The following is a 10393-nucleotide window of genomic DNA, read 5'->3' as shown; positions in this document are numbered from 1 at the left end:
GCCGAGTTTATAACTTGTCCTGTATTACTGATTACCCATATTGTGGATTTTCCTGATTTTTTCCTCATGATCAGTCAGGTAAAACGATTGTGACAAAAATACCACATAGGTAATGGTGCATCCCTCTGGGAAACACAATCCCACTCTTTGTGATACAGTACCATGTTTAATGGGAGCTCTTGTAGCCTAGTACCTAAGGCACTTGACTGCGAACCAGAAGGCTGGTGGTTCAAAACCACCAGCCACTCCTCTGAAGAAAGATGGGGCAGTAGTGATACTGCATCGGAAACCCAAGGAGGGGTCGCTATGAGTCCATTCTGACTGAACAGCACATAGCAACAACAACAACCAGGTTTAATCATTTGGTTAAGGTGGTAACTACCAGATGTTTCCAATGCAAAGATATACTTTTTCTTTTGTAATAAGTAACTTGTGGAGCTGCTTTGAGCCCATGGATATATTCTGTTCCCCAATAACCTATCACCCAGTGTCTTTTATCATCTATTCATGATGCCTGCCTGAATCACAAAATTACCAATTACCAGTACCAGTCCAAAAAGGACCAAGAGCAATTATCAGAAGAATAACTGATTAGGAACCAACTTTGAGCACAATTAGATTTGGCTTCAGAACAAATACAGATCTTCATATGATTTTTTTAAAAAATGGGAAGGGCATCTCTTTATCACATCTGGTTATTTTTCTCAATATTCAGAAATTTCTACAGATTGTCCTTATATAATGATGTTCACTTAATTTTTTTTAGGGTCCTTGCTAACTCTTGTTCTTCCCCAGGAATTGGCTTTCCTTTTTGAGAAGGAGATTAAAATAATAAATGGAAGGCTATTCTCAACAACAAAGTAAATAAACTTTCAAAGTAATAATAAATATTTAGAGAAGAAACTAGGTGCCATGTACAAGAGAATATAATAGTTAAGTTAATGTGAGAAAAGTGTAATGGTAGGCAGAAAAAAAAAACTTGGAGTTGCCGGTAAAAAGCTCAAAAGAGCTTAAAACATGTATTTGGCTATTTTTACATAATGTTACTCATTATAATGGCTTTTTAGAAACATTTTATGGGTCTTGTGATACAGAGGGAAAAACTGCATTTTAAAGTTCAAACACCTTGGTTGGACCCCACCTGTCCCAATTATTAATTTATGAAAGTGACCCTGGCGTAAATTTCTTAATATTCCTGAACCGTTCCTCCTAAGAATATTAGGAAAACTAAGAGAAGTGTAATGCATACTTAATTATCTGGAAATACAAGTATAGCATGATATTAAGTAATTTTTTAAAAATAATGACACTTTTAACCTCAGATTGAGAAAACTAATTTCACTTATTGGAAAGGAAGAGGCTTAAAAAATGATTTAGCCAACAGAAGTTTGGATTTCAGCACACAGACCTTTAGAGTATTTCAGCGCATAGACCTTTAGAGTATAAAGGGGTCTCAGCAGTCATCTTATATTCAACCCCCTTGTTTTACAGCTAAGAACTCAGGCCTCACTGGACACATTCAAGAGAAGGTTGGACAACCACTATTCCAAAACAGAAAAGAAACTCATGCATCAGAAAAGGTTTGAGCTTGATGACTCTTAACATAACCCTTTACTCTTACATCCCTAGGTTTTTTATGATATATTTTCTCTGTCACAAAATAACTCAGTGTTGATATGATTGTTCCCAAAACCTAAGCTGGCGATTCTAGAATTCATCCCCCCTTCCTTCACTCCCCAGGTTTCAGGGAAATGACCAGGAGTAACCCAACTGAATATTCGTTTCCACCATAACAAACATTTGCTGTAATGTGGGAAATTGGGACCAAATAAAAGAGCAGCCACATTGCTGATACCTGTTCTCACCATCAGGTATTTTGTGTGGTTGTTGGACTCTGCTATTCAGCATAAATAATTGCAAATTAGAATACTGAAGGACATAGAAGATCTTAAACTGGCAAGTAAATATGTAGATTATTCACTCATCTCTAGTATTTTCTAGGAACAATTGCTTATAATTTTATCAATCATGATATTGCTAACTATTGAAAAGAGCTTTGGAAATTTAGGCAGACTTAAGAAAATTGCTGTTAGCTCAAGTTTAATTGTAGGTCTGAGAAAATACCTGAAAAAATAAAATATGTAAATAGAGAAATATAAGGAAATTAATCATAATCTAAAATATTAGTTTCTGAGGAGTTGATAATTGATTATATTACTTGGATAATAACAGCCACTCCTCGGAAGGAAGGTTGGGCAATCCTGCTTCCGTAGTGATACTGCCTTGGAAACCCAAGGAGGGGTCGCTATGAGTCGGGGACGACTCGACAGCAAATAACAACAACAACAACAACTTGGATAATATGTAAACTTCATTATTTTTTTAAAGGAAATGTAATGTTCAAGTAATGAATATTAAAATACCAATTCTAAGAATATAATTTTAAATGAGAATTCATACAACGCCAATTGGGGGCACTCCTCATCTGTGTTTTGTCAAGACATTCCAATAATAACCATCTTTTTCACCATGAGTTTTACACTGAGAAGGAGTTGGTGATACTGTCAGCACAATGTTCTAGTCCCTGAAACTTAAATAACTTTTAAAGATTTCACCCTTCCTGCCTTTCTGACTTCTGATTGAGAAAGTCAGTAAATATGAAATTTTTATCTTAAAAAAATAAATTCCCATGAAACATAGAAGTTCATTTTACCAGTGATCTTTTCACAATGTTTTCTGAATGGGAAGCCTAAATAACTCTAGTTGTAAACATTTACTATGCTGCATCTTCTCCCTTGGTGGAGAATTAGAAAGCTGTACAACCTCTTTTTTTCTCTTGTTAATTTTTTTTTTATTATTAAGTTTTTTATTTTGAGATTATTATAGATTCACATGCAGTATAACAGCCAGGACAGTGGCATTGATAGAGTCAAGGTACAGAACAATTCAATCACAAGGATCTCTCATGTTGCCCTTTTATAACCATATCTGCTTCTTTCCTACCCCCACCCCCTTCCCAGCAGCCATCAATATGTTCTCCGTTTATTGGAACGTTTATTGTTGTTGAGAATGCAAAATGGTACAGCCATTGTGGAAAACAGTATGGGGTACCTCAAAAAACTAAAAACTACCTTACGACTTAGCAATTCTATCTTTAGTAAATACCCAAAAGACTTGAAAGCAGACTCAAAAAAGCAGAGACTCAAACACCCCTGTCCATTGCAGCACTATTCACAATAGCCAAAAAATGGAAACAAGGCATCAACAGATTAATGGATACACAAAATGTAGCACATATATACAATGAAATTCTACTCAGCCAGTAAAAGAAATGAAATTCTGATACATGCTACAGTATGGATGGAGCTTTAAGACATATACTGAGCAAAATAAACCAATCACAAAAGGACAAATATTGTATGACCTCACTTACATAAAAAGACAAGAAAAGGCAAATGTAGAGACCAAAGTTCATTAATGGTTATCTGGGGTGGGAGGGAGGAGGAAAAGGGGGTTAACTGATGGAAAAAAATCACATTAAGGGCTGCACAGCTGATTATTGTAATTGCTGCCAATAAGTTGTACACTTGTATCCTTGGTTTAAGGTTTAGGATCATGGTTTCATGTGACATCCCAGTCAGCTGCCCTAATAATTTGTTTTAGTGCTTCTGTTCTACCTCCTAGTTCATTGTATAGTGCCTGGGGTCCTAAAAGCTTGCAAGAAGCCATCCAGGGCACAACAATTGATCTCTATTTACCTATAGCAACAGAGGAGGGAGAACCAGGAACAGGAGGAGGATATGGGATGTGTGACCACAAGACCAGAAGAACTGGATGGTGTCTAACTACTATTACAGAACATTTTGATTAAAGATTCCATGGGGAGCGGGGGGGACTGATCAAGAGGGGTAAAATACAGAACAGAATTTCAAATTCTCATGGATGGACTCTAGACTTTCTGGAGCCATGGTGGGTGGATAAACCATTGAAACTTTAAACCTTAAACCAAAAATATCTCCTGAAATCATCTTAAAACAGAACAATAGTTTAACTTAACTAGTCAAAAAGAGTTCTGCCTTGACCATTATGCTCTTTTAAGAACTATCTATAAGGAGCTCTTGTGGTGCAGTGCCAAAGGCACTGACTGCTAACCAGAAGGTTGGTGGTTCAAACCCACCAGGCACTCCACGGAAGGAAGACTGGGCAGTCTACTTCCATAAAGATTTACTGCCTCTGAAACCCAATGGAGGTTGCTATGAGTTGGAATTGACTCAGTGGCAGTGGTGGAGTTTTTGTTTTTTGTTTTGTTTTTGTTTTTGTTTTTTTGGTATGGGATCAAGAAGCACTGGTAAAGGCATTCAGCTGCTAACCAAAAGATTGGTGGTTCAAACCCACCAGCTGCTCTATAGGAGGAACATGAAGCAGTCTGCTTCTGTAAATATTTACAGCCTTGGAAACCCTCTGGGGCTGTTGTATTCATGGGTCAGAATCAGCTTGATGGCAGTGGATTTTTTTGGTTTATATGGGATCAAATGCTTGCTGAAAGTGAGGATGACTTAAGGCACCTACTGATGAAGGTTAAAGAATACAGTCTGCAGTATGGATTACGTTTCAATATAAAGAAAACAAAAATCCTCACAACTGGACCAATGAGCAGCATCACAATAAATGGAGAGAAGATTGAGGTTGTCAAGGAATTCATGTTGCTTGGTTCTACAATTGATGCCAATGGAAGCAGCAGTCAGGACATTAGACGATGTGTAGCATTGGGAAAGTCAACTGCGAAGGAACTGTTTCAAGTGCTGAGGAGCAAGGATATCTCATTGAGAACTAAGGTACGCCTGACACAAGCCATGATATTTCCAATCGCCTGGTATGCATGTGAGAGCTGGACAATGAATAAGGAAGACCGAAGAAGAGTTGATGCTTTTGAGTTGTGGTGCTGGCGAAGAATGCTGAGAGTACCATGGACTGCTAAAAGAACTAACAGATCTGTCCTGGAGGAAGTGCAGCCAGAATGCTCCTTGGAAGCAAGAATGGCCAGACTTTGTCTCACCTATTTTGGTCATGTTGTCAGAAGGGACCATTCCCTGGAGAAGGATGTCATGCTTGGTAGGGTGGAGGGTCGACGAAAGAGGGGGAGGCCTTCAAGGAGATGAATTGATACAGTGGCTGCGATGATGGGCTCAAGTATAGCAGGGATTGTGGGGTTGGTGCGGGATCAGGCAATGTTTCGTTCTGCTGTGCATGGGGTCGCTATGAGTTGGAAACAACTCGACGGCACTTAACAACAACAACAACATGGGATCAAACTGACAATAGCAACTCAAAAGATCAGATGGGAACTATAAGGGACAGTGAGTTTATATTAATGAGGGAAGAACAACGCAGAACAGGAAGGTGAGAATGGTTGCACAGCTGTAATCAATGTCACTAAATTCTACCTGTAGAAATTTGAATTAGTATATTTTTTTTGCTGTGTATATTCTCAACAAGGAGCTCTGGTGGCATAGTGCCTAAGGCATTTGACTGCTAACTGGAAGGCTGGCGGTTCAAACCCATCAGCCACTCCTCAGAAGGCAGATGGGGCAATCTACTTCCAAAGTGATACTGCCTTGGAAACCCAAGGAGGGGTCGCTATGAGTCAAAATCAACTCGACGGCATATTACAACAATACAACAATATTCTCAACAACAGGAAGAAATGTGTTCTCTATTTCTATAATTTTGCTATTTCAAGAATATTATATATGTAATCAGAGTGTAACCTTTTGGCATTTTCACTCAGCATAATTCCAGGTTGTTGTAGTTCATTCCTTTTTATTGCTGAGTAATATTCCTATTGAAGGGCATCTGGGTTGTTTCTAGTTTTTTACTATTATGGATAAAGTTTTTACAAACATTTGTGTATAGGTCTTTGTGTGAACATAAATTTTCATTTCTCTGGGATAAATGTCCACCAGTACAATTGCTAGATTATATTGTCATTACAAAGGAGCTCTGGTAGTACAGTGATTAAAGCATTTGCCTGTTAACCAAAAGGTCAGTGGTTCAAACCCACCAGCCACTCTGTGGGAAAAAGATGAGGCACTCTGCTTCCGTGCTTATTCACAGCCTTGGAAATCCTATGGGGTGGTTCTACTTTGTCCTATAGGATTGTTATGAGTTGGAATTGACTCAATGGCAATGGGTGGGTTAATTGTAGTTACATGTTTAATTTCTTAAGAAACTGCCAGACTGTTTACCAGAGCTTCTGTACCCACAAGGAATGTATGAGTGATCCAGTTTCTCTACAACCTCACCAGCATTTGGCATTGTCCCTTTTATTTTAGCCACTATGATAGGTATGCAGTGATAATCTCATTGTAGTTTTAAGTTGCATTTACACATGGAATCTTCATGAGTTGTAATCAACTCAGTGGCAGCTAACAATGGCTAACCATGTTTTTAACATCTTTTCAAGTACCTATTTGTCACCCTGTGTACCCTGACAGCACAATGATTAAAGTGCTTGCCTGTGAGCCAGAAGATCTGCAGTTCAAATCCACCAGCGGATCCGCGAGAGAATAGACTTGGTGACCTGCTTCTGTAAAGATCATAACCTAGGAAACACTATGGGGCAGTTTTACCCTGTCTTATAGGATCACTATGAGTCAGAATTGACTTAACAGCACACAACAACATAGCCTCTTCGGTGAAATGTCTCTTCATGTCCTTCACCCATTTTCTAATTGCATTGTTTGTATTTTCACTGTTGACTCTTTGAATCTTCCAGTTATTAGTGCTTTGTCAGATGGGTGATTTGCATTTATTTTCTAACAGTCTGTAGCTTGTTTTTCATTCTTTTAACAGGATCTTTCATGGAGCAAAAAGTTTTAATTTTAATGAAATCTCATCAATTTTTTCTTTCATGGATTATACTTTTGATGTTAAATCTAAGAACTGTGCCTAGACCCAGAACCAAAGATATTTTCCTAGAAGATTTATTGGTTTTTTTCTATGTTTTTCATTTAAGCCCTTGCTCCATTTTGAGATAATTTTTTTATAAGTTGCAAGACTTAAATCCAGCTTAAATTTTTGGCTTATTGACACACAGTTGACTTATCATGATTTCTTGAGAAGGCTCTTCTTCCATTTAATTGTTTTGCATCTTTTTCAAAAGTTTCTGTCACTCTGTGTTCTCTATTCTATTCCATTTATCTATGTGGTTTTGTGTGTGTGTGTGTATGTGTGTGACAGAGAGAGAGAGAAAGATTTGGGTGAAAATTTACAGAGCAAATTCATTTTCCATACAAAAGTTAATACACATTTTTTTTTCATGACATTGATTGCAATCCCCATAACGTAACAGCTCTTTTCCCACTTCCTCCCTGTGGTTACCTTTTCTCTGTGTCCTTTCCTAAGCATTCCTGCCCTCTGAGATATCTCCCTGTCCCCTTCTGATATCCCTATTTATTTATATGTTTATCTCTCTGCCAGTACTACGGTCTTGAAACCAAATAGGCTGATTCATCCCACTTTATTTTTTCAAGTGTTTTAGCCATCTTCCTCTCTTTGCCTTCCATATAAATTTCAGAATTATCTTGTTAAAAAAAATCTTGCTGGAATTTTGATAGGAATTGCTTTAAACTGTGTATCAGTTGTTTAGACTTAATATCTTTACTATGTTGACTTTTCCAGTCTATGAACATGATTATTTTTCTTTGATTTCTTTCATCAGCATTTTGTAATTTTCATCATAGGAGTCCTATTCGTGTATGTTATATTTTCTGTGCAATTGTAAATGGACCACATTTTTAATTTCAGTGTCCAAGTGTTTTACTAGTATATAGAAATGCAGTTGCTTTTTATATGTTTATTTTTTATCCTGTGACCTCATTAATTTATTAGTTCCAATTTTTTGCAGATTCTATGGAATTTTCTGTGTACACAATAATGTTATCTGCCAATAGTAACTTTTATTTCTTCCTTTCCAATTTGTATGCCTTTTATTTCCTTTTCTTATTTTACTACACTAGCTAGAACTTCCAGCAGTATGCTAGGTAACAGTGGTAAGAGTGGACATCTTGCCTTGTTATCAGTCTTAGGGGGAAGCATGCAGTCTTTCTTCTTTTTTTTTTTTAATTGTGATTTGGGTGAAGGTTTACAGAGCAAATACACTTTCCATACAGCAGTTCACATATACTTTGTCTCATGACTTTGACCACAATTTATCACAATGCAACATCTCCCCTCCCACTTCCTCCCAATAGTTACCTCTTCCCGGTGTCCATCTCCATGCACTCCTACCCCCTGAGTTGTCTCCCTGTACCTGAGCAGCCCTTTTTTCTCTCATGCTTATTCTCTCCAAGTAGTGCATCTACCTCAGGTAAATGCTCAACTGGTATGCCTGTCTGTTGTTTGGCTGGAAGCCACAGGTGTGTGTTCAATTCCAGACCTGAAGGGCAGGTAGGGGCCATAGTCTCAGTGGTTCCACCAGGCTCCCTCAGGCCAGCAAACCTGTTCCCCACTTTTTTTTTTTCCCAAATGATTTTGAGTTTTGTTCCACATTGTTCCCCCTGTCTATCCAGGATCTCCTACAAAGATCCTCTTCCAAGTGGTTGACAGTAGTAGCTGAGCACCATTTATTTCTCCTGGTCTAAGTCATATAGGCTGCAGATTGGATGGTGTACCAATCGCTAGGACTAATTGTTTCCATGAATTTTACTGCAAAAATCCCAAATTCTAAATAAGTTTGAAGTTCATATTAAAAAATGATTCAATAATTAGGTTTGGATATCTATGCAATTAAGTAGTTGGAGAATATGGAATCAGTGTTTCATAACCTAAATGAACTAAGGAAAACTATAATGGATAGTGTATTACCTGGAACATAGGAATGAAAGATGATAGTCACAGCAATATTTGAAAAATTGTGACCTTCAGTAATTCTTGGTATTTTCCAGGCAGTTTATTTAGTAAATATATTGCTTATAATGCTGTGAAATAAAACAGGAAAAAAAAAAAAGTATTCCTGTTAACTTTTTAGGTGTTTATGGAACACTGGTGGTTCAGTGGTAAAATTCTCACCTCCATTCAGGTTCCACTCGTGGCCAGTGCAGCCCAGGTGCAGCCTCCATCTGTTAGTGGAGGACTGTGTGTTGCTGTGATGCTGAACAAGTTTCAACAGTTTCCAGACAAAGATATATTAGGCAGAAAGGCCTGGTGATCTCCTTCTGAAAATCAGCCAGTGAAAATCCCATGGATCGGACCAGGTTTGCTGGTCTGATAGAGCTTGGTGGAACCACTGAGACTATGGCCCCTAGCTGCCCTTCAGATCTGGAATTGAACCCACACCTGTAGTTTCCACCCAAACAAAATACAGGTATATGAGTCGAACATTTATTTACCTCAGTAGATACACTCCTTGGAGAGAATAATCATGGGAGAAAGAAGGGCTGCTTATGCACCGGGAGACAGCTTAGGGGCAGGAGGGCATGGAGGGAAGGACACAGGGAAGAGGTAATTATCGGGAGGAAGCGGGAGGGGAGCTGTTGCATTGTGGTAAATTGTGGTCAATGTCATGAGACAAAATGTATGTGAACTGCTGTATGGAAAGTGAAATTGCTCCGTAAATCTTCACCCAAATCACACACACACACAAAATCCCATGGATCATAACAGTCCAATTCCATTGTGCATGGGGTCATGATGATTCAGGGACTGGCTTGATGGAAGTTGACAACAACAGATCCCTAAATGTTGGGCTAACCTAAGACCTCTACTCCACTATTTGTTCTGTGTTAACTTTTAGCAGCAGATGTAAAGGAGGTTTAGCAGCAAAGAATTTTATATCCCTGTACTATTCAACTAAAGATTTTCTGAAGTACAGACAATTATACTTTCTATTAAATGTTATTTCACAAACTATAGGCTATAACATCTGAACCTACACTAGGATAGTAAACTGAAAAGAATTTGTGCTTTCCACTGCATTTGGAGAAAGTGACTTTTCAAAAACATCAGTTCTCAGCAAATTATAGGATAAGGAAAAAAGAGGAGAAAAGTGGAAAATATAAAAGAGGAGAAGGTGTTTATATGGTTAGGAATAATACTGCTGTGTGTGTGAATCAAAATGAGGCTGTTGATTTCACCCCCACACACAGTGATAATGGCATGGACTTTGCCATAAGCTTAAATTTCTAGTTAGTTTCAGCTCCCATAACCTTGATGCTTTTCAGAGTCACTTTAAATAAAACCAACTAAAAACCAAACTCACTGCTGTAGTCAGTTCAACTCATAGCAACCCCTCCTTGGGTTTCCAAGGAAATCTGGTAGCATAGTGCCTAAGGCACTTGACTGCTAACCAGAAGGCTGGTGGTTCAAACCCACCAGCCACTCCTCGGAAGGAAGG

Source organism: Orycteropus afer, unplaced genomic scaffold, assembly GCF_000298275.1.
Source record: "Orycteropus afer afer isolate SDZICR_OR568_19922 unplaced genomic scaffold, OryAfe1.0 scaffold00314, whole genome shotgun sequence".
NCBI lineage: Eukaryota > Metazoa > Chordata > Mammalia > Tubulidentata > Orycteropodidae > Orycteropus > Orycteropus afer.
The sequence above is the reverse complement of the archived record's forward strand: the minus strand, read 5'-3'. Positions refer to the sequence as shown.